At 47.4% G+C, this 24867-nt stretch overlaps 1 long non-coding RNA gene across 1 annotated transcript in view; it reads right to left on the bottom strand.

Annotated features, from left to right (window-relative positions):
• The window catches only part of LOC141156565 (uncharacterized), a 40996-nt gene extending 18106 nt beyond the window's left edge, over window positions 1-22890 (bottom strand). Inside the window, exons 1-2 of the long non-coding RNA XR_012247680.1 lie at window positions 22734-22890; window positions 14357-14501 (exon numbers count right to left, since the gene is read on the bottom strand). This is a non-coding gene — a long non-coding RNA (uncharacterized lncRNA). The remainder of the gene's footprint in view (window positions 1-14356; window positions 14502-22733) is intronic.
• Between the last annotated feature and the right edge of the window lie 1977 nt (window positions 22891-24867).

Genomic DNA, 24867 nt, shown 5'->3' with positions numbered 1-24867 from the left:
GCATTGGTCTGAGTGCTGTCCATTTGTTCCACAGACAACTTTCCTACTGAAAATACATTCGTGTGAACGAGTCCTAAGAAAGACATTGTAATTGGTTATTAGATGTTGACTGAAGTTTGGCTCTGAAAATGCAGGGCTCTTAAAGACGTTCTCTAATACTTTAATGCAGATGATTTATGCATAAAATAGGTCGTCTATATCAGATGGTTGTAGGTCCGACTCTTGGCTCCCCACCAATAAGTTGTTTATAGCTCTGGCAACGGCCGGATGTAACTTGTGCACAGAGCGCACCCCAGTGGCCACTGCCTGATGCTGCAGATCACCTCCGGTACTCCTCAATAGCTGGTCTGCACCCGGCAGCGGCCGCAGTGTACGGAGCGGTTTTGTCAGAGGTGATGGCGGCTGATCATCGGGGGGCCGATGGTTGGACCCCCACCTATCTTATATTAATGACCTATCCAGTGGAGTATAAAAGTGTTTGATAACTCCTTTTAAAATCTTGTTTCCATACCATTGTCTTATACAGCGTGTATCTGTGTTCTTGCTGTAACCAGATCGGCCTGACCTCTGATGGTTCTTCTAGGCCTCTATTACAGCTCTTACAGCCCCAGCATGCATCATTTGTGCTGGAGAGGAATATGAAGATGCAGGAGCAAATAGAAGAACAATTAGGAAAGCTTGGATTATTAGAAGAGCAAAAAATGCTCATAGTGGAGGTGAGCCTATTATTATTATTTTTTTTTTTTTTAACTTTCATTTTTATATTTTTTTATTTTTAGGACATTTGTTTCCTCTCTTCAGGAAATAACAGTAGATAAGATTGATTAAAGCTTCTGGAAAGGTGTTCAATAACGTCTGATCAGGTGGCTGGTTTGTAATGGTTGTCCCATCTTACCAATCCCTCTCTCCTGCGGTGAATGTGACATTGTGGGATGAATATATATATATGTATATGTGTATGTGTGAAAAGTTATTTGCCCCTTCCTGATTTCTCATTCTTTTGCATGCTTGTCATACTTAAATATTTCAGATCTCAAAACAAATTTTAATATTAGACAAAGATAACACAAGTAAACACAAAATGCAGTTTTTAAATGAAGATCCTAATTATTAAGGGAAAAAGAAATCCAAACCTACAGGGCCCTGTGTGAAAAAGTGATTGCCCTCTAAACCTAATAACTGGTTGAAGCACCCTCAGCAACAACAACTACAATCAAGTGTTTGGGATAATTGGCAATGAATCTTTTACAACACTCTGGAGGAATTTTTGCCCACTCATCTTTGCAAAATTGTTGTAATTTAGCCACATTGGAGGGTTTCCGAGCATGAACCGCTTTCTTAAGGTCAGGACTTTGACTAAACCACTGCAAAGTCTTAATTTTGTTTTCCTTAAGCCATTCAGAGGTGGACTTACTCCTGTGTTTTGGATCATTGTCCTGCTGCATAACCCAAGTGCACTTCAGCTTGAGGTCATGAACAGATGGCCAGACATTCTCTTTCAGGATTTTTTGGTTAACCAGCAGAATTCATGGTTCCATTTACCACAGCAAGTCTTCCAGGTCCTGAAGCAGCATAACAGTCCCAGACAATCACGCTACTGCCACCATATTTTACGGTTGGTATGATGTTCCTTTTTTGAAATGCAGTGTTACTTCTACGCCAGATGTAATGGGACATACACCTTCCAAAAAGTTCAACTTTTGTCTTGTCAGTCCACAGAGTATTCTCCCAAAAGTCTTGGCGATCATCAAGATGTTTTCTGCCAAAACTGACATGAGCCTTTGTTCTTATTGCTCAGCAGTGGTTTTCATCTTGGAACTCTGCTATGCGTGTCATTTTTGCCCAGTCTCTTTCTTATGGTGTAGTCATGAACACTGTCCTTAACTGAGGCAAGTGAGACCTGCAGTTCACTGGATGTTGTTGTGGGGTCTTTTGTGACCTCTTGGATGAGTCGTTGCTGTGCTCTTGGGGTAATTTTGATCAGCCGGCCACGCCTAGGAAAGTTCACCATTGTTCCATATTTTCGCCTATTGTGGATAATGACTCCCACTGTGGTTCGCTGGAGTCCCAAATCTTTAGAAATGGCTTTAGAACGTTTTCCAGACTGATAGATCTCAATTACTTTGTTTCTCATTTGGTCCTGAATTTCTTTGGATCGCAGCATGATCTCTAGCTTTAGAGGATCTTTTGTTCTACTTCACTTTGTCAGGCATGTCCTATTTAAGTGATTTCTTGATTGAGAACACGTGTGGCAGTAAACAGGGCTGTGTGGGGCTACGGAAATTGAACTCAGCTTCCCAAAGATGTGACAAATCACAGTTAATTTATGTTTTAAGGAGGGAGGGGCATCACTTTTTTCACACAGGGCCCTGTAGGTTTGGGTTTCCTTTTCCCTTAATCATAAAAACCTTCCTTTTAAAAACTGCATTTTGTGTATACTTGTGCTATCTTTGTCTAATAGGAGTCTGCTGCTGACATTGGTATTGGGGTAATGTCCCCTAATTCTGTTAATATCCTCCATCCTGGTATGTATGGTCCCTCCTTCCTGGTATATGTGGCCCCCATCCCATCTTGGTATACGTGGCCCTCATCCCCATCCTGGAATGCATGGCACCCATTGATCCCCCATCCTGGTATTCATGGCACCCCTTTGATCTACCATCCTGGTATGCATGGCACCCCCTGATCCCCATCCTAGTTTTCATGGCACCCCTTGATCCCCCATCCTGGTATGCATGGCACCCCTTGATCCCCCATCCTGGTATGCATGGCATCCCTTGATCACCCATCCTGGTATGCATGACACCCCTTGATCCCCCATTCTGGTATGTATGGCACCCCTTGATCACACATCCTGGATATATACAGTAACAGACCAAAAGTTTGGACACACCTTCTCATTTAAAGATTTTTCTGTATTTTCAATGACTATGAAAATTGTACATTCACACTGAAGGCATCAAAACTATGAATTAACACATGTGGAATTATATACTTAACAAAAAAGTGTGAAACAACTGAAAATATGTCTTATATTATAGGTTCTTCAAAGTAGCCACCTTTTGCTTTGATGACTGCTTTGCACACTCTTGGCATTCTCTTGATGAGCTTCAAGAGGTAGTCACCGGAAATGGTTTTCACTTCACAGGTGTGCCCTGTCAGGTTTAATAAGTGGGATTTCTTGCCTTATAAATGGGGTTGGGACCATCAGTTGTGTTGTGCAGAAGTCTGGTGGATACACAGCTGATAGTCCTACTGAATAGAATTTGTACTATGGCAAGAAAAAAAGCAGAAAAACACGTCCCCAGCATGAGACACCCATTCAGGGCCAGCGTAAGGGCAGGCAGACTAGGCATCTGCCTGGGGCCTCCAGCCCGTGGCGTGCCGCTATAGGGCCCGTGAGTTCGTCCCCCCACATCGCGCATTGAACTGTATCGGTAGCGGGGGAATGACTGTGCCTGCAGAGTGGAGCTGCTGAGACGCTCTGCAGAGCATGGAGCAGCTGGAGAACGAGGAGAGGTGAGTATTGTATGTATTTGTTTTTTATACGTGGTGACCATAATACTGCAGAACTGGGGGGCTGCATTATACTCTATGGTTGGGGCCGAATTATACTTTATCGAGGACTATGGGTTGCATTATATTATATGTACTATATGTTTGGCTGCATTATACTATAGGGAGGCTGCATTATACTCTATTAAGGACTGAGGAGAATGCATTATACTATATGAAGGACTATGGGGAGTGCATTATACACTATGAAGGACTATGGAGAGTGCATTATACTAAAGGGAGGGCTATGGGGAGTGCATTATACTATAGGGAGGGCTATGGGGCAGTGTATTATACTATATGGAGGGCTGTGGGGCAGTGTATTATACTATACACAGGGCTATGGGAAGTGTATTATACTATATGGAGGACTATGGGGAATGTATTATACTATATTGAGGAATATGGGCCACATCATACAATATGGAGGGCTGTGGGCCACATTATACTATATGGAGGACTATTGGGAGTGCATTATACTATATGGAGGACTATGGGCCGTATATTATACTATATGGAGGACTTTGGGGAGTGCATTATACTATTTAGAGGGGTATGGGGAGTGTATTATACTATATGGAGGACTATGAAGTGCATTTTACTATATGGAGGGCTATGGGGAGTGCATTATACTATATGGAGGGCTATGGGGAGTGCATTATACTATATGGAGGGCTATGGGTAGTGTATTATACTATATGGCGGACTATGAGGTTCATTATACTATATGGAGGACTATGAGGTGCATTATACTATGTGGAGGGCTACGGGGATTGTATTATACTATTTGGAGGAATATGGGTCACATTATACAATATGGAGCGCTGTGGGTCACATTATACAATATGGAGCTCTGTGGGGCACATTATACAATATTGAAGACTTTGGGGAGTGCGTTATACTATAGGGAGTATATTATACTATATGGAGGGCTATGAGGTGCATTATACTATATGGAGGGCTATGAGGTGCATTATACTACACTGTGTTCCAAATTATTATGCAAATAATATTTTCTCAGATTTTCCCAAATTGCCTATATGAATGGCAGTCATTGTAATTTTCCAGTCAAATAACTATTAGAGTACAATTGAAAGGTTTTTGTACAATCTGCCTATGATAACAGTATATTTTTAAAAAAATAAAACACTCAAACTGCACTCGAAATGCATGTTCCAAATTATTATGCACAGCAGAGTTTTCAACCTTTTCATTTTAATAAAGAACAAAAAAATGGTCATTTTTTAAATTATAAGCATTAGCAGGTTATTACAAACTGAAATCAAACAGTTTTCAACTCAAAACTTTATTCTAGGTGATGTTACATTTGCACATAGGACCCCTTGTTCGAAAGGAGCTTCTGAACTCTCTCATTCATTGAATTTGTCAGGTTTTGGATGGTTTCTGCTTCAATTGTTTTGCATGAGGACAGAATACCCTCCCAGAACTGTTGCTTAGATGTGAACTGCCTCCCGCCATCATAGACACTCCTTTTGATGATGCTCCAGAGGTTTTCAATGGGGTTGAGGTCAGGGGAGCATGGGGGCCACACTATAAGTTTGTCCCGTTTTATGCCCACAGCAGCCAGAGATGCAGATGTGTTATGTGCAGCATGAGACGGGGCATTATCATGCATGAAATGATCTCGATGGTCCAGATGGATGGAATGGAGGATGGCTGGTTGATGGACACCCCATGCAAACACGGCTACGGCGCCAACAAGGAGGAGACGGAGTAATGTTTTGTGCTGGAATCATGGGGAGAGAGATTGTCGGCCCTTTTAGGATCCCTGAAGGGGTAAAGATGAACTCCATAATGTATGTTGAGTTTCTCAAACAGTACTTCCTGCCATGGTTCAAGAAGAAGAACCGTGCATTCCGCAGCAAGATCATTTTCATGCATGATAATGCCCCGTCTCATGCTGCACATAACACATCTGCATCTCTGGCTGCTGTGGGTATAAAACGGGACAAACTTATTCAATGAATGAGAGAGTTCAGAAGCTCCTTTCGAACAAGGGGTCCTATGTGCAAATATTACATCACCTAGAATAAAGTTTTGAGTTGAAAACTGTTTGAGTTCAGTTTGTAATAACCTGCTAATGCTTATAATTTCAAAAATGACCATTTTTTTGTTCTTTATTAAAATGAAAAGGTTGAAAACTCTGCTGTGCATAATAATTTGGAACATGCATTTTGAGTGCAGTTTGAGTGTTTTATTTTTTTCAAAATATACTGTTATCATAGGCAGTTTGTACAAAAACCTTTCAATTGTACTCTAATAGTTATTTGACTGGAAAATTACAATGACTGCAATTCATATAGGTAATTTGGGAAAATCTGAGAAAATATTATTTGCATAATAATTTGGAACACAGTGTATATGGAGGACTATGAGGTGCATTATACTATATGGAGAACTATGAGGTGCATTATACTATATAGAGAGATATGGGGAGTGTATTATACTATTTGGAGGAATATGGGCCACATTATACAATATGGAGGACTGTGGGGCACATTATACAATATGGAGGACTATGGGGAGTATATTATACTATATAGAGGGTTATGGGGAGTGCATTATACTATATGGAGGGCTATCGGGAGTGTATTATACTATTTGGAGGACTATGGGCCTCACTATACAATATGGGGGGCTGTGGGGCACATTATACAATATGGAGGGCTATGGGGAGTGCATTATACTATATGGAGGGCTATCGGGAGTGTATTATACTATATGGAGGACTATGGGCCTCATTATACAATATTGGGGGCTGTGGGGCACATTATAAAATATGGAGGACTATGGCATGTATTATACTAAACACGCAAAATGCTGCCTATTCATCGAGTAATTGGATTGTTTATGCCAGAACAAAAATCCTTGTTCTCAGCAGCACATCGGCCGGTGTAACCTGCTGATAACATTATGCTGTATGGGGACAGATTGATCTATTAGTGATTGTTCTGTATCCATCATTCTTCCTCAGCTGGTGTAAAGAGGTCGGGAAACAAGCGTCGAACGGCTTCAGTATTGTGGATTGCGCTCGTTTAGCGGCCTGATCTCAGCGCATGTAAATACAAGCTAAATGTTTGTGTGGTGCTGTATGTCAGCATTTGGGACCCCACTTTAAACTTTTCCCCAGGGCCCCACTTTATCTAAAATCGGCCCTGCACCCATTTAAATGGTTCCCGTCCGCTGCACAGACTGGGAGAGAGAGGGGAGACTATTTGTGGCTTATGTAGTGGCGCTCAGTTTTGTGGACATCGGAGGGAAAGTTTTCTTTTAATTTATGAAATTCAATTCATGTGCTAAATTTAAAAAAATAATATTAGTAACAATTCAACTTTATTTTAATCCTTAGGTTATGGGTGAGGATCTTTTGGCAGAAAGAACAGAGGAAGGACAAACGGACACAAAAACCACTCAGACATTGGCCTCTTACATAATGCCGTCTGACGCCGAGTTCAGAGTCAAATGGTTTCAGAAAGCGACCACTTTCCTAATGAGCAGCGAGTAAAGATGATCAGCTCTCCGCCATCACTGACTGTCTGCCAACTGGAGCTTGTCCATCTCTAATCATTCCTGCTCAATGGGGGCCACAATATTTTTACTTCACAGTAATCCCTGACATCTTTTCGGAGTATATTGTATACATAGTGATCTTTATACGGCTGGAGCACTTAGCAAATCAGATGGCGTGCAGGTAGCGTTGTGCGAGATCCAGTATGCCGTCCTGCTTCTATCATTAGAGGGTCCTGCTAGAGAACAGCGGCCACACTATTATACTGTGTCCAGAGTTACAGGAGTCTGTCAGATGTGGACTGCTACGTTGCAAAAAATACTTAATAAGTTATTTTTTTTCAAACTGGATTGATATGCAAAATATTTTTAATAAAATCATTTTCTTATACTTGCAGGGTTTCTGTTTATTCAGTAATGTTGTAGCTGTTTTCTCTCACGCTGTGGATGATTGTAAATGAATACAGTTTCCTACATAATCATTGCAGCGGATCAGTTAAAAACGGGTGCCGTATGTGTTGTACCCAGGGCCGGCATCACCACCCGGGCAAGAGCCTGGGCCCTGAGCGAGCAGGGGGCCCACTCACCCTCTGGGACACCAGCGTGCTATGGGGCCCATGAGTCGGCGGGGCCTGATGCCAGCGAATGGGCACTTGCACTGGGCCTTCCCCAGTACTTTAAACTGTTTGCAATACTTACCTCTCCCTGTTCCTCTGCTGCTCCTCTGTCTTCTGCGTCTTCTTACTCTGTGACATCTCAGGGCAGAGGGCGCGATGACGTCACTACAGAGCGCCCTCTGCTGAGCAGTCCCAGTGCAGAGAGTCGGAAGACGCTGATGAGACAGGCCTGCTTCCAGCAAGGAGCGGTGAGTATTTGATTTTTTTTTTTATGTAAGGAGTATTATATGGAGCTCATTATGTATGGAGTATTATATGGGGCTCATTATATATTGAACAATATATGGGGCCCATTATGTATGGAGTATTATATAGGGCCCATTATCTATGGAGCATTATATGGGGCCTATTCTTTATGGAGCAATATATTGGGCCCACTATTTATGGAGCAATATAAAGGGCCCATACTGTGTGGAGCAATATATGGGGCCCATACTGTATGGAGCAATATTTGGGCTCCATTATTCTGTATGGAGCATTATATGGTACCCATTATGTATGGAGCAATATATGGGGCTCATTTTACTTTATGGAGCAATATATGGGGTCCATTATACTGAATGGAGCAATATATGGGGATCATACTGTATGGAGCATTATATGCGGTCCATTATTCTGTATGGAGCAATATATGGTGCCCATAGTACTGGATGCAGGACCATGTGCTGCCCATAATACTATATGGAGGACCATGTGGTGTCCATAATACTGTATGGAGGACCATGTGGTGTCCATAATACTGTATAGAGGACCATGTGGTGTCCATAATACTGTATGGAGGACCATGTGGTGTCCACAATACTGTATAGAGGACCATGTGGTGTCCATAATACTGTATGGAGGACCATGTGGTGCCCATAATACTGTGTGGAGGACCATGTGGTGCCCATAATACTGTATATGGAGGACCATGTGGTGCCCATAATACTGTATATGGAGGACCATGTGGTGCCCATAATACTGTATATGGAGGACCATGTGGTGCCCATAATACTGTATATGGAGGACCATGTGGTGTCCATAATACTGTATATGGAGGACTACGTGGGGCCCATAATACTATATATGGAGGACCACGTGGTGCCCATAATACTGTATATGGAGGACTACGTGGGGCCCATAATACTGTATAGAGGACTATATTGTCTGCACTGTGCGCTGGGAGGATTCGCCGGTTTCTGAGCTCTTGTAGACTTTACAATAGATATCACTCATGTAATGTGAGAAGTCAGTGAAATCTTTAGCATTGTACTATAGCTATATTTCTGTGCATCATGAATCGTGGTAGGTGTGAAAGGGGCCCACTGAGACTTTTGCCCGGGGCCCATGAAATCCTGGAGCCGGCCCTGGTTGTGGCATCTATTTCTTTTTGTACTGTATGCATGAGTTTTAATGGCAAATTTCTTTCAAAAAACAGTGGGATAAACAGTCATCTGAACTTGTCCCTTAACTTACATTGGTCTGTGAGGTGATCTGAAAGAAGAGAATCCAATGCTGACTTCTAGAACATTTGGGGTAACTTTCCCGCATTGGTCTCTACATAATCTGTGAATTCAGGGAACTGCTAGATCTGCAGCAGATAAAAGAGGGATTATATCAAAATGCCATCATGCAGACCAGCAAGTGACACATCGCTGGCATAAGGTCCTCTGCCCCGACTTGTTGCTTTTAGATTACATAGCAAAAACCTGATGACCGTTTCCCTGTAATAAAATATCAGAGCTTCTCACATGGGAAATACAGCGGGTGGCAGATACTGGCCTGGAATCCTGCAAATACACAGTACTGCCGTCGCCTATACAGTGCATTGTGAAAGGATTTGGCCCCCTTAAACTTTTCTACCTTTTGCCACATTTCTGGCTTCAAACATCTACTATATAATTGTCTTATCCCGTCTGTCTGTCTGTCTGTCCGTTCTGGAAATCCCGCGTCGCTCATTGGTCCGGCAGCGGCCAATCAGCGCCGCGGGATTTCTGAAAAAAGATGGCGGCCGTTAGCGGCTCATCTGGCGGACGGAGGTCAGCGGCGATGCAGCGGGGAGATGAGCGGCGCTAGCAGCACAACTACCCCGACCGGCGCCGCTGACCTCCATGCGGCTAACGTCGGAAGATCAGCGGCTCGGCCCGCTGATCTCCCGACAGCAAGTGTGAACGGAGGACCGGGGAGCGGCGCCGCCGGTCGGGATGCTTCTGCTGCGAGCAGCCGCTCATCTCCCGGCTTCTCGCAGCAGAAGGAGCCGCACAAGCAGCGCCGCTCCCGGGCCTACACTAATACGACGCTGTTGGTCGCGGTGGCCGGCCGCGACCAATCAGCGAGATGGGCGGCAAATTTAAACGCCGCTCTGCTGATTGGTAGCGTTGGCCGACCGCGACCAATCAGCGAGATGGGCGGCAAATTTAAACGCCGCTGTGCTGATTGGTCGCGGTGGCCGACTGCGACCAATCAGCGAGATGGGCTGCAAATTTAAACGCCGCTCTGCTGATTGGTCGCGGTGGCCGACCGCGACCAATCAGCGAGATGGGTGGCAAATTTAAACGCCGCTCTGCTGATTGATCGCGGCCAGCCACCGCGACCAATGAGCGAGATGGGCGGCAAATTTAAACGCCGCTGTGCTGATTAATCGCAGCCGGCCACCGCGACCAATCAGCGATATCGGCGGCAAATTTAAACGCCGCTCTGCTCATTGGTCGCGGTGGCCGGCCGCGACCAATCAGCGAGATGGGCGGCAAATGTAAACACCGCTGTGCTGATTCGTCGTGGCCGACAGCCGCGACCAATCAGCGAGATTGGCGCCAAACTTAAACAACGCTCTGCGGATTGGTCGCGGCCGCCGGCGACTGCTACCAATCAGCGATTTTGGCGCCAAATTTAAACACCGCTCTGCTCATTGGTCCCGGCCGCCGGCCGGCCAAGACCAATCAGCGAGATTGCCGGAAAATTTAAACAACGCTCTGCTGATTGGTCTATTTTATCGCCAAATTTAAACAAGCTCTCCCGTCCTCACTAACACAGTTCGCTGATTGGTCGCGGCCGCCACCCATGACCAATCACCGATATTGCCGCCAAATTTAAACACCGTTTTGCTGATTAGTCGCGGTTGCCGGCCGCGACCAATCAGCGATTTTGGCGCCAAATTTAAACAACGTTCTGCTGATTGCGCCCGGTCGGCCGCATACATATTCTAGAATACCCGATGCGTTAGAATCGGGCCACCATCTAGTAAAGATATAAAATTCTATTTTTCTGGGGAAGAATCAACAACAAGTGGGACACAATCGTGAAGTGGAACGAAATTTATTTGCTATTTTAAACTTTTTTAACAAATTGAAAAGTGGGGCGTGCAATATTGTTCGGCCCCCTTGAGTTAATACTTTTATAGTGCCACCTTTTGCTGCGATTACAGCTGCAAGTCGCTTGGGGTATGTCTCTATCAGTTTTGCACATCGAGAGGCTGAAATTCTTGCCCATTCTTCCTTGCAAAACAGCTCGAGCTCATTGAGGTTGGATGGAGGGCGTTTGTGAACAGCAGTTTTCAGCTCTTTCCACTGATTCTCGATTGGATTCAGGTCTGGACTTTGACTTGGCCATTCTAACACCTGGATACGTTTATTTTCTAACCATTCCATTGTAGAGTTTGCTTTATGTTTGGGATCATTGTCTTGTTGGAAGATAAATCTTCTTCCCAGTCTCAGGTCTTTTGCAGACTCCAACAGGTTTTCTTCCAGAATGGTCCTGTATTTGGCTCCATCCATCTTCCCATCAATTTTAACCATCTTCTCTGTCCCTGCTGAAGATAAGCAGGCCCAAACCATGATGCTGCCACCACCATGTTCGACAGTGGGGATGGTGTTTTGAGGGTGATGAGCTGTGTTGCTTTTACGCCAAACATATCATTTTGCATTGTGACCAAAAAGTTCGATTTTGGTTTAATCTGACCAGAGCACCTTATTCTACATGTTTGGTGTGTCTCCTAGGTGGCTTGTGGCAAACTTCAAACGAGACTGTTTATGGATATCTTTGAGAAATGGCTTTCTTCTTGCCATTCTTCCATAAAGCCCAGATTTGTGCAGTGTACAACTGATTGTTGTCCTATGGACAGACTATCCCACCTCAGCTCTAGATCTCTGCAGTTCATCCAGAGTGATCATGGGCCTTTTGGCTGCATCTCTGATCAGTCTTCTCCTTGTTCGAGATGAAAGTTTAGAGCAGTGTTTCCCATACTCCAGTCCTCACAGACCCCACAGGTCATGTTTTCAGGATTTCCATAGTATTGCACAGGTGAGAGAATTCCTGATGCCTTGATGATACTTCCATCACCTATGCAATACTAAGGGAATACTGAAAACATGACCTGTGGGGGTCCGTGAGGACTGGAGTTTGGGAAAAACTGGTTTAGAGGGACGGCCGGGTCTTGGTAGATTTGCATTGGTCTGATACTCCTTCCATTTCAATATTATCGCTTGCACAGTGCTCCTTGAGATGTTTAAAACTTGGGAAATCTTTTTGTATCCAAATCCGGCTTTGAACTTCGCCACAACAGTATCTCGGACCTGCCTGGTGTGTTCCTTGGTCTTCATGATGCTCTCTGCACTTGAAACAGAACCCTGAGACTATCACACAGCAGGTGCATTTATACAGAGACTTGATTACACACAGGTGGATTCTAGTTATCGTTACCAGTCATTTAGGACAACATTGGATCAGTGGATTCTCGTTATCGTTACCAGTCATTTAGGACAACATTGGATCATTCAGAGATCCTCACTGAACTTCTGGAGTGAGTTTGCTGAACTGAAAGTAAAGGGGCCGAATAATATTGCTCGTCCCACTTTTCATTTTTTATTTTTTTTAAAAAGTTTAAAATATCCAATAGATTTCATTCCCACTTGTTGATTCTTCCCAAAAAAATTTGAATTTTATATCTTTATGTTTGAAGCCAGAAATGTGGCAAAAGGTAGAAAAGTTCAAGGGGGCCAAATCCTTTCACAATGCGCTGTATGTACCACTCGCCGACCTCCCTCTGTGAGAAGCTGATGGTTATTAATTATGGAATACAATGTTTTATTATAGCGGTGAGCAGAGTCGGACTGGGGTGCCCAGGGCCCACCAGGGGAACTGACTCTAGGGGCCCACACTACAGCCCACCATAAACGGTTTTATTACTTGTTATGCTTTTCTATAATGCACTATAGTTACATGATTGGCCACGCTGTGAAGCACTGAGCGGCAGGACTTTGTTCGAACAGTCATTCCGTACTGTCAGAGTCCCTTTAATGGTAACTTGTCACCTTGAAAAACGCTATTTATCTGCAGATATAGGGGTAATCTGCAGGTAAATAGGGTTTAAAGCCTGGTTAGACAGCTTAATGGAAAAGCGTTGGCTACACAGAGAAAATTACGTTTTATTCTCCCTGCCGCAACTCGCTTCCTGTTATAAGGTCGGTGCAAGGAGGGAGACATTACAGTCACCGCGAACTACAAAGTGAGGGTGCTGCAATAACGTCCGACACCTTGATTGTGACACTTCCATGGAGCCCAGCCTCAGGCTGAGCTTCATTGAACGACTAACATGGCAGCAGCATCTGGCAACTAGTGCTGAGCGAGCATGGTCGGATAAGGTGTGATCCCAGCATGCTCGGGTGTTATCCAGGTATCTTGTAATGTTCTGCTAATATGCTCGAGTCCCCAGGGTAGCATGTTTTGCAGGCAGACGCAACACATGCAGGAATTGCCTGTTTGTTAGGTAATCACTGCATGTGTTGCTTCTGTCTACCGCCGCAAAACATGTTACCGCAGGGACTCGAGCATATTAGCAGAGCACTACAAGATACTCAGATAACACCCGAACATGCTGAGATAACACCTTGTCCGACCACGCTCACTCAGCACTACTGGCAACCCACCAGCAACCTGCAACTGCGTCACAGGGGGCTGAAGGGAGCAGGTGACTGCATGCACCGGCCATCGTGCTATCTAAATGCCGCTGTCAGTGATTGACAAGGGCACTTAAATACTCAGAACAGCAGCAATCAAGGCGAACTCTGATCACTGCTGTTACAGGCAGACGCCGGCTATGTAACACAGCCGACATCCGCCTGGTATGGAGCAGGCTCAGCTCCTGAACCCGCTCCATACAAGTACAACCCTATGGTTATGACAAGGTTAGCAAATTTCACTTGTCTGTTCCTAAATGTGGAAAGACAAATGGAATTCCCTAACACATGTGAGCAAGTCCTAATAGATTTAGTAAAGGTGCCCCAAGCATATGAATGTTATTACACACCACAATGGACTCTTACATACACGCATCTTACAAAAATACATATTATTCCAGATACGTAGACACATACAAACACACAGACGCGCACAAACACATTAGTACAAGAATACATCATCTGAACCACCATCATTTGTAATGTCAGGTCAGCCCCATATATCTTTGTATCGCATAAACCTACAACTCCCAGTATGTAATTAACAATAGAGATACTGGGAGTTGTTATCAGTCATCATCAGACTGTGGACCATACAGGAACCACAGTACTGATGAGACACAGGCAGGATCACAAATGAACATTTACATCCAGGTGTCTTACCTGAGACGTCTTCTCTGATTAGAGTCGTTCTCTCTCTTTTCGTCTCCCTCTTGTCCAGTCTCCATGATGACTTTTCTCATCCACAGCTCGTCTCTGCAGACTTCCATCTTCTCCGGTCTTCTGCAGCACATCCCGACACGATGCCCTTAAAGATAGCAGTGTCATTATAATGCTCCCGAATAAAAATATCTACACTGAGCCCCTGAATAAACCTAACTCTTACAATGCTCCCTGCACAAAACATGACATACACTCTACCCCTCTTATGGTACCTGCTCTCCACACTGCCCCCTCCTTACCATACTGGGCCCCCTCTTCACATTGTCCTCTCACACGGTGTCCCCCCTATACTGCCCAGTCTCTATACTGTGCCCCTTCATCACACTCCCCCCTCCTCAGCATACTGTTCCCTCCTTGCTGTGCCCTCACACTGTTCCCCCCATACTGCCGCATCTCTATACCTTCCCCCACACTACCTAGTCTCTGTGCTGTGTCACCTCACACTTTTCTCCCTCCATACTGTCTCCTCACACTATTCCCCCACTCTCCATACTGTCTTATACATCCCTTCCCCATTCTGTTCCCGCACCCATTCCCACCCCTCCCCTAGTTCACCATACTGTTTCTTCACACATCTCCCCATTCTGTCTCCTAGAATTTCTCTCCCATCTCTCTCCAAATATAATAAATCTTCGGAAGAGCACACAGACATGCAGAAGCACGCTTACACACACGAAAACAAGCGCACACGGACACATACTAAGGGCTCTTTCACACGTCAGTACATGCGGTGACCGTTTCCACACGTACCAGAGACACTGACACACGTAGACCCATTCACATGAATGCGTATGTGCACATGTCAGTGTGTTTCCACTTTACACAGACCATGTGGTGTCCGTGGGCAAAACACGCTGACATGTCTGTTTTTTACCTGATGTCCAGACCGCAAAATGTCCCGCACACTGATGACAGTTAGCACCCGGTGCTTGGGAAGAGCGCTGAGCGCTGCCCTCATCATAGATCCCTGCCGGCTCTGCGATCAGCACCCCAGGGTCAATGATGAGAGTAATAGTCTATACCCGCTGTGTCCAACTGTAAAAAGAATAAAATAAAAAAATCCTTATACTAACCTCTACTAAGTGTCACCCGCTGTAATCCGTGCGAGCGCTCACGCCGAGGAGAATGTCTCCTGCAGCGAGTGGGCTCCGGAGCTGCGCTCAACAAGCGGTGCCCTGTGATTCAATAAGCGCAGCTCTGGAGCAAGCTCGCTGCAGAAGTCATTCTCCTTGGCGTGAGCGCTCGCACGGATTACAGCAGGTGACACTTAGGAGAGGTGAGTATAAGGATTTTTTTATTTTATTCTTATTTTTACAGTTGGACACGGACACAGTGGGAGTAGACTACTACTCTCATCATTGACCCCGCTGCTGCTGATCACAGCGCCTGCAGGGATCTATGATGAGGGCAGCGCTCAGCACCCGGCTCTTGGGAACAGCGCTAACTGTACACTGATTCCCAAGCGCCAGTATGTGTCACTTGGATGACACACAGGTGGACACGGATATCTCCAGTCCCGTAAATATCAGGACATGTGAAAGAGCCCTAATATACACACGCAGATACACATACTCACAGAAATGGGGACAAGTACACACACAGGCAAGCACACACAGAAATGCACAGACACACTCAGACAATCACACACAAAAATGCAGACACGCAGGGAAGCACACACACACGTATGTGTGAAGACACATACACACAGGCATACACAATGTACACATACAGGCATATACACACATACGCACACGCACACAGGCATATACACACACACACACACATACAGGCATATATACACACACAGGCATATACACACACACACGCACGCACAGGCATATACACAAACGCACAGGCATATAAACACACACTGTACACACACACAGGCACACACACAGGCATATACACACACTGTACACACACACAGGCATATACACACAGGCATATACACACACTGTACACACACAGGCATATACACACACTGTACACACACACAGGCATATACACACACTGTACACACACAGGCATATACACACAGGCATATACACACACAGGCATATACACACACTGTACACACACAGGCATATACACACACTGTACACACACACAGGCATATACACACAGGCATATACACACACTGTACACACACAGGCATATACACACACTGTACACACACAGGCATATACACACACTGTACACACACAGGCATATACACACAGGCATATACACACACAGGCATATACACACACTGTACACACACAGGCATATACACACACTGTACACACACACAGGCATATACACACAGGCATATACACACACTGTACACACACAGGCATATACACACACTGTACACACACAGGCATATACACACACTGTACACACACACAAGCATATACGCACACTGTACACACACAGGCATATACACACACATGCAGGCATATACACACACTGTACACACACAGGCATATACACACACTGTACACACACAGGCATATACACACACTGTACACACAGGCATATACACACACTGTACACACACAGGCATATACACACACACAGGCATATACACACTGTACACACACAGGCATATACACACACTGTACACACACACTGTATACACACAGGCATATACACACACTGTACACACAGGCATATACACACACTGTACACACACACTGTACACACACAGGCATATACACACACTGTACACACACAGGCATATACACACACAGGCATATACACACACTGTACACACACAGGCATATACACACACAGGCATATACACACACTGTACACACACAGGCATATACACACACTGTACACACACAAGCATATACACACACTGTACACACACAGGCATATACACACACATGCAGGCATATACACACACTGTACACACACAGGCATATACACACACTGTACACACACAGGCATATACACACACTGTACACACAGGCATATACACACACTGTACACACGCAGGCATATACACATGTAGCACCCTGAGGATTCGGCTGCTACAGGGGTATTGCACCTCAACCCAGAGGTGTGATATTCCACTCCCGGGTAAGGATGGAGTGTGGACCTGAGCTCGGTAGGCTGCATGCACTACACACATCCCATTTCCGAGGAGCAGACCGACGGTACTCCCACTTAGAAATGTGCAGGTACGACCGAGTCTGTTCCTGGCTGGAGTGGGAGGGGGGTGGAACATCCCAAGTAGTGTAGGGGCAGATAGGGGGAGCAGCCTGGGTAAAGATAGGAGCTCATTGGGTGCTGGTCACCTGAGCTCACACATAGAGGGTGTATATAAGGTGGGCACCATCAAAGAACAGGGTCAGTCTGTCAGAGCAGAGCAGAGGAAGAGGAGCAGAGAAGCCCCAGAGAGAGAGAGGAGAAAGCAAGAGAGACCCAGAGGGGGAAACAGAAGAGAGGACTCTGAGACCCCAAATCCAATCCACGGGTGAAGAGTCGGCATCAGGGTACCGGAACCCAAGCTGGTGGGGGCAAAAACACACCCCAGCCAGAGACCGGAGGCCGTGGGCAGCGTCTGCCACGGCCACCCACCACATCCACCCCGAAGGCATACCACGTGGAGGGTCAGGGAACCCAAGGCCAAGGGTCTCCCAACAGAAGGCCCGAGGGAGCTGGACCTGGGTGGATCACTAGTGGGGACGGCCAGAGAAAGGACAGAAGGAGAGCTCAGGGTCACGCTCCGGACTCGCTTGGGGGTTGGCTGGATCCAGGACCTGGTGGATGCAGCACGGCTCGGGAGGTCACTTGAAGCTGGAGTGACCGGAACATCAGCAGTGAGTAAACACCCTAAACTGCACAACCCGACTCTGTCTTCATTTAACACCTATGCTGCACCACCACAACCCCCATCCTCTGCACCTGACCCCCTGAGGCTATACCCCACCCGTTGGGGGTTATACCATCACAAGCTGCACCTACACCATCAGCCTCAGCGGACCCTGCTGCAGCGGCAGCCATAGTGACCGCAATACAACGGGTGGCGTAGTCGACATTAAGAACTTAATAACATCTGTAGGACTGCCACATACAACTGAGTTTGACACCCTGGGCACGGACCGGGTCATAGCCACTCGGAAGACTACAACTCCCATCTGATCCGGCTCCGGGTATTCCCCTAAGGAATATGGCCCAGGGGGCGCGTCAACTTTGGCGTAGTCGGCAGGATTACGTGCCCACAACAACCGGGTACTGCGTGCCTGAAGAAAAGTGCAAGTTTACCTCAAAAAGAAGTCTCCTGCCGGTTCCGGAGGGTCCCCGCCATCGGACCCCATCACCAGTCGATTCCCGCCGGTTGTCCGCCATTAACAGCGTTTTCCCGCCATCTGCAGAGTTTCCCGCCACTGGGAAGCGATTCCCGCCATTTCCAAAGGTTTCCCGCCTTGGAAGAGCGGACGCCATTATGGGCGTGCCAGAGGGTGGCAGGAGGCCACCTCCCATCGTGGGCCAGGACCGAAAATGGCGCCAAAAGTGGAAACCGCCCCCACCAACAGAGACTGTGATGCTAGAGGTGTCTGTCAGCGTGAAAGAACAGCCCCTGGAGCTGACAGTCACCAAGTGGCCCCGGGACCGCCCTCGAGGGGGGAGGAGACGAAAGGAGAGAACAAAGATGGGTGCCGCTTGGAGCAGTCTGGAGAGAGCGCACCCGGAGGCAAGAAGCCTGGAGAAGAGTATCGGAGGAGCTTACCCGGAGATGGCGAGAAAGCAGAGCAGCACCGGCCCGTTGGCCAGGAGCCTGCTAGAAACCGAGGAGGGAGAGCAGAGCAGCACCGGCCCGCTGGCCAGGAGCCTGCTGGAGACGACTGTAGGAGAGCAGAGCAGCACCGACCCGTTGGTCAGGAGCCTGCTGGAAACAACGACCCCACTAGGACTAGTGGAGGTCCTAGCACAGCTCCCCCGAGACCGGGAGTGTGCACAGACCGCTCTGGAGGGCCTCGCAAGGAGGATGGCCCGGGTGCAGCGAGAGACGTTAGCAGAATGGAGCCGTGAGATGGCCCAGCAGACCGAGACCTGTCAGCGGAGCACGCCACCCGAGATGAGGAGACAGACCGCCTCTGAGGATGGCGCAGGAGGACTGAAGGCCGGAGACGGCGCCGAGAAGGGAGCCGAACGAGTGGAGGCAGGTAAAGGGGACGTCTATACCCCAAACCGGGAAACCGCGCACCTGCCCCAGCTCCCCGTCGCAGAGCCCGAAGTCTATCCTGCCGTGCCCGTCGCTGCAACATCACCGCCGCAGACTAGGCCTCAAACGGGAGCCGCGACCCCTGTGACGTCACACGCCTCGACCCCGAGCGTGACCAAGCAGGAAGTACCACCAGCCTGGTCGCAAGGCCTAGTACCCCCGGGCGCCGCAATACCAACAGCGCCCCGTACCTCCGCGGAGCCCCCGGCCTGGTCGCAGGGCCAAGTAGCCCAGGGCGCCGCCGTCCTTACGGTGCCCTTCACCTTCCAGATACCCCAGGCCTGGCCGCAAGGCCCGGGCAACCCGGGCGCTAACACCACCGCGCCCATAAGACCAAGAGTGCCGCATCTGGGAGAGGACCTGTACGCCCAGCACACGTGCCCGGATGGGCAGCCATTTATATGGCCACCGGAGTTCCACCATCCCCGACTCCGGAGAGAGAGACCCCTGGATGAACCCCTGATCCCGGCTCCAAAGCCCGTAAAGAGGATCTCGCCCCCGCTAGCAGAAGCGCAGTTTGAGTAGGACCCCACCGGAGAAGACCTCATGGGGTTCACTCAAGAGACTCGGGCAGCTGCAGCGGAGCGTGCTGAGTGCTGCCGCCAACAGCTCGAGGACTTCGAGAGGGAGCGGAGAGAGAGGCGGGTCCGGGAACAACAAGCCCAAATAAAGAGCGCGGAGCAGAAGAGCCGGGCCAGGAGAGACCCCCGTGCAGCGCATAGTCCCCGCACCACCGGGACTGTGATAAAGTTTAACCTGCAGCATGGGTGGGGCTTCATCCGAGACCACCACACCCTAGGCGACGTCTTCGTAACCAGGAGAGACGTTGAGTCCCACCTACCGGAGGGACACAGAGGTCGTGACCTTTACATCGGGGACGAGGTCACCTTCACCCGGCACAAGTGTGCCAAAGGTCCCTACGCCCTCCATGTGCATCGCCTGACGGAGGAAGAGCTGCGGTGTGAGGAGGAAGAACAAGAGGACCCGGACGGGTCTGAAGCCAAAGGTAACCATAAAGCAAGAGCAGGAGGACGCCGTCGTTAAGTACAGCGAAGCAGAAGCTGTATATAGTTGCCCGTCGGGGCACCGTGAACTGAAACTGTTACTGTTGCTAATATAGTCCCCGTTGGGACCAGCAAGTGTGAACTGTTTACCCGTTTAACCCCTAAATCCCACTGACCGAGGACTGAGAGCGGTCATTCCTCCCTAATACCTGGCCGAGGACTGAGAGCGGCCACTACCCCTTGTAAATAGTTGCGCGTCCTAAAGCGCCCCCTACCGGTTTTATAGGAAAGCCACGAGTTCCAAAGACTGTCGCACTTTACCCGGTCACACGTTGCACAGTGACCGGAGGAGGAGCCAGAGGCGACGAGAATGTTTTATAAGAATGTTTTGCTGCTAATGTATGTTATTTTATATGTTTATACGATGTTGTTGATATGAAAAAAATTGTATGTTTTGGTGTTGTTTATGTCTTACAGCCCGAGGACGTGCTGTGATTTACCAGGGGGGAATGTAGCACCCTGAGGATTCGGCTGCTACAGGGGTATTGCACCTCAACCCAGAGGTGTGATATTCCACTCCCGGGTAAGGATGGAGTGTGGACCTGAGCTCGGTAGGCTGCATGCACTACACACATCCCATTTCCGAGGAGCAGACCGACGGTACTCCCACTTAGAAATGTGCAGGTACGACCGAGTCTGTTCCTGGCTGGAGTGGGAGGGGGGTGGAACATCCCAAGTAGTGTAGGGGCAGATAGGGGGAGCAGCCTGGGTAAAGATAGGAGCTCATTGGGTGCTGGTCACCTGAGCTCACACATAGAGGGTGTATATAAGGTGGGCACCATCAAAGAACAGGGTCAGTCTGTCAGAGCAGAGCAGAGGAAGAGGAGCAGAGAAGCCCCAGAGAGAGAGAGGAGAAAGCAAGAGAGACCCAGAGGGGGAAACAGAAGAGAGGACTCTGAGACCCCAAATCCAATCCACGGGTGAAGAGTCGGCATCAGGGTACCGGAACCCAAGCTGGTGGGGGCAAAAACACACCCCAGCCAGAGACCGGAGGCCGTGGGCAGCGTCTGCCACGGCCACCCACCACATCCACCCCGAAGGCATACCACGTGGAGGGTCAGGGAACCCAAGGCCAAGGGTCTCCCAACAGAAGGCCCGAGGGAGCTGGACCTGGGTGGATCACTAGTGGGGACGGCCAGAGAAAGGACAGAAGGAGAGCTCAGGGTCACGCTCCGGACTCGCTTGGGGGTTGGCTGGATCCAGGACCTGGTGGATGCAGCACGGCTCGGGAGGTCACTTGAAGCTGGAGTGACCGGAACATCAGCAGTGAGTAAACACCCTAAACTGCACAACCCGACTCTGTCTTCATTTAACACCTATGCTGCACCACCACAACCCCCATCCTCTGCACCTGACCCCCTGAGGCTATACCCCACCCGTTGGGGGTTATACCATCACAAGCTGCACCTACACCATCAGCCTCAGCGGACCCTGCTGCAGCGGCGGCCATAGTGACCGCAATACAACGGGTGGCGTAGTCGACATTAAGAACTTAATAACATCTGTAGGACTGCCACATACAACTGAGCTTGACACCCTGGGCACGGACCGGGTCATAGCCACTCGGAAGACTACAACTCCCATCTGATCCGGCTCCGGGTATTCCCCTAAGGAATATGGCCCAGGGGGCGCGTCACACACACTGTACACACAGGCATATACACACACTGTACACACGCAGGCATATACACACACAGGCATATACACACACTGTACACACAGGCATATACACACACTGTACACACACAGGCATATACACACACTGTACACACACAAGCATATACACACACTGTACACACACAGGCATATACACACACATGCAGGCATATACACACACTGTACACACACAGGCATATACACACACTGTACACACACACTGTACACACACAGGCATATACACACACTGTACACACAGGCATATACACACACTGTACACACGCAGGCATATACACACACAGGCATATACACACACTGTACACACACACATGCAGGCAGCATATACATAAAAATCCATACAAACACACAAATATTACAGTACCTTGGCTTGTCTACAGCCCATACAGTGTACAGACGCGCCCCTAATGCGGGAGACTGCAGTGCAGGGCGCGCTGTGACGTCACTTTTAGCAGACGTACGGCCCTGTCTGCTGAATGTGACGCTGCAGCGCAGCCCCTGCCCTGCTCTCCTGCTCCCAGGCCCCTCCCGCTACTGTACTGGGCATCGCGTCGGTGAAAGTGCTTGCGTGCGCCCTCGACCACTTTTTTTTTTTTTATTCTCCTGTTCCCTCTGCAAGGGGCCCGGGGCCCACCGGGAAATTTCCCGGCGCCCCGCCAGGCCAGACCGAGCCTGACTACAATGATAAATAAGTGCTACAGCTCATAAGTCTAATAGATGAGATACAAGGGCGGCAGTAGAAGCATTTACCTCACTGCCCACTAATGAATGAAACCAAATATTGCCGAATAAGGCTCATTTGGATATGAAAAGGTATCTATTGTGATCCAAATAGTTTTCTATCTATAGAGACTGGAGAGACGGCTGAACACCGGGATGAGCAGTGTAGTTGTACATAGAAGCAGTTTTCTCTTGCTACGTATAGCATAATCCCTTTTATCCAATTTCCTGATAAATAAGCCCTCATAATAAAGTGAATAGTGTATACCGAGTAGGATTATATTGAGGACTCACTATTGGTGGTGATTTATTCTGAAGAATAATATATTAGACAAATAAGCCCTCGATACACAACTGCCATAACAGAAGCACAAGCACTTTAATAGTTATGGCTCATAGAACCCAGCGCTGAATTATCAGAAACATCCAGTACTGTGTGATTTTAAGTGTGTGTTATCTTTTCCGTTATTACAGTTATATGAAAAAGTTTGGGCACCCTTATTAATCTTAAGCTTAATGTTTTATAAAAATTGGTGTTTTTGCAACAGCTATTTCAGTTTGATATATGTAATAACTGTTGGATACAGAAATGTTTCTGCCTTGAAATGAGGTTTATTGTACTAACAGAAAATGTGCAATCTGCATTCAAACAAAATTTGACAGGTGCATAAGTGTGGGCACCCTTATCATTTTCTTGTTTTAAATACTCCTACCTACTTTTTACTGACTTACTAAAGCACTTTTTTTGGTTTTGTAACCTCATTGAGCTTTGAACTTCATAGCCAGGTGTATGCAATCATGAGAAAAGCTACTTAAAGTGGCCACTTGCAAGTTGTTCTCCTGTTTGAATCTCCTCTGAAGAGTGGCATCATGGGCTCCTCAAAACAACTGTCAAATGATCTGAAAACAAAGATTATTCAACATAGTTGTTCAGGGGATGGATAGAAAAAGCTGTCTCAGAGATTTAACCTGTCAGTTTCCACTGTGAGGAACATAGTAAGGAAATGGAAGAACACAGGGACAGTTCTTGTTAAGGCCAGAAGTGGCAGGCCAAGAAAAACATCAGAAAGGCAGAGAAGAAGAATGGTGAGATCAGTCAAAGACAATCCTCAGACCACCTCCAGAGAGCTGCAGCATCAACTTGCTGCAGATGGTGTCACTGTGCATCGGTCAACTATACAACGCACTTTGCACAAGGAGAAGCTGTATGGGAGAGTGATGCAAAAGAAGCCGTTTCTGCAAGCACGCCACAAACAGAGTCGGCTGAGGTATGCAAAAGCACATTTGGAGAAGCCAATTTCTTTTTGGAAGAAGGTACTGTGGACTGATGAAACCAAGATTGAGTTGTTTGGTCATACAAAAAGGTGATATGCATGGCGGCAAAAAAACACAGCATTCCAAGAAAAACACTTGCTACCCACAGTAAAATTTGGTGGAGGTTCCATCATGCTTTGGGGCTGTGTGGCCAATGCCGGCACCGGGAATCTTGTTAAAGTTGAGGGACGCATGGATTCCACTCAGTATCATCAGATTCTTGACAATAATGTTCAAGAATCAGTGACAAAGTTGAAGTTACGCAGGGGATGGATCTTTCAGCAAGACAATGATCCAAAACTCCGCTCCAAATCTATTCAGGCATTCATGCAGAGGAACAATTACAATGTTCTGGAATGGCCATCCCAGTCCCCAGACCTGAATATCATTGAACATCTGTGGGATCATTTGAAGAGGGCTGTCCATGCTCGGCGACCATCAAACTTAACTGAACTGGAATTGTT

The sequence above is a fragment of the Phyllobates terribilis genome, unplaced genomic scaffold, assembly GCF_046119375.1.
Source record: "Phyllobates terribilis strain yellow unplaced genomic scaffold, ASM4611937v1 Scaffold_8__6_contigs__length_399053987, whole genome shotgun sequence".
NCBI classification, from domain to species: domain Eukaryota; kingdom Metazoa; phylum Chordata; class Amphibia; order Anura; family Dendrobatidae; genus Phyllobates; species Phyllobates terribilis.
This window is presented reverse-complemented; position numbering and strand designations above follow the sequence as displayed.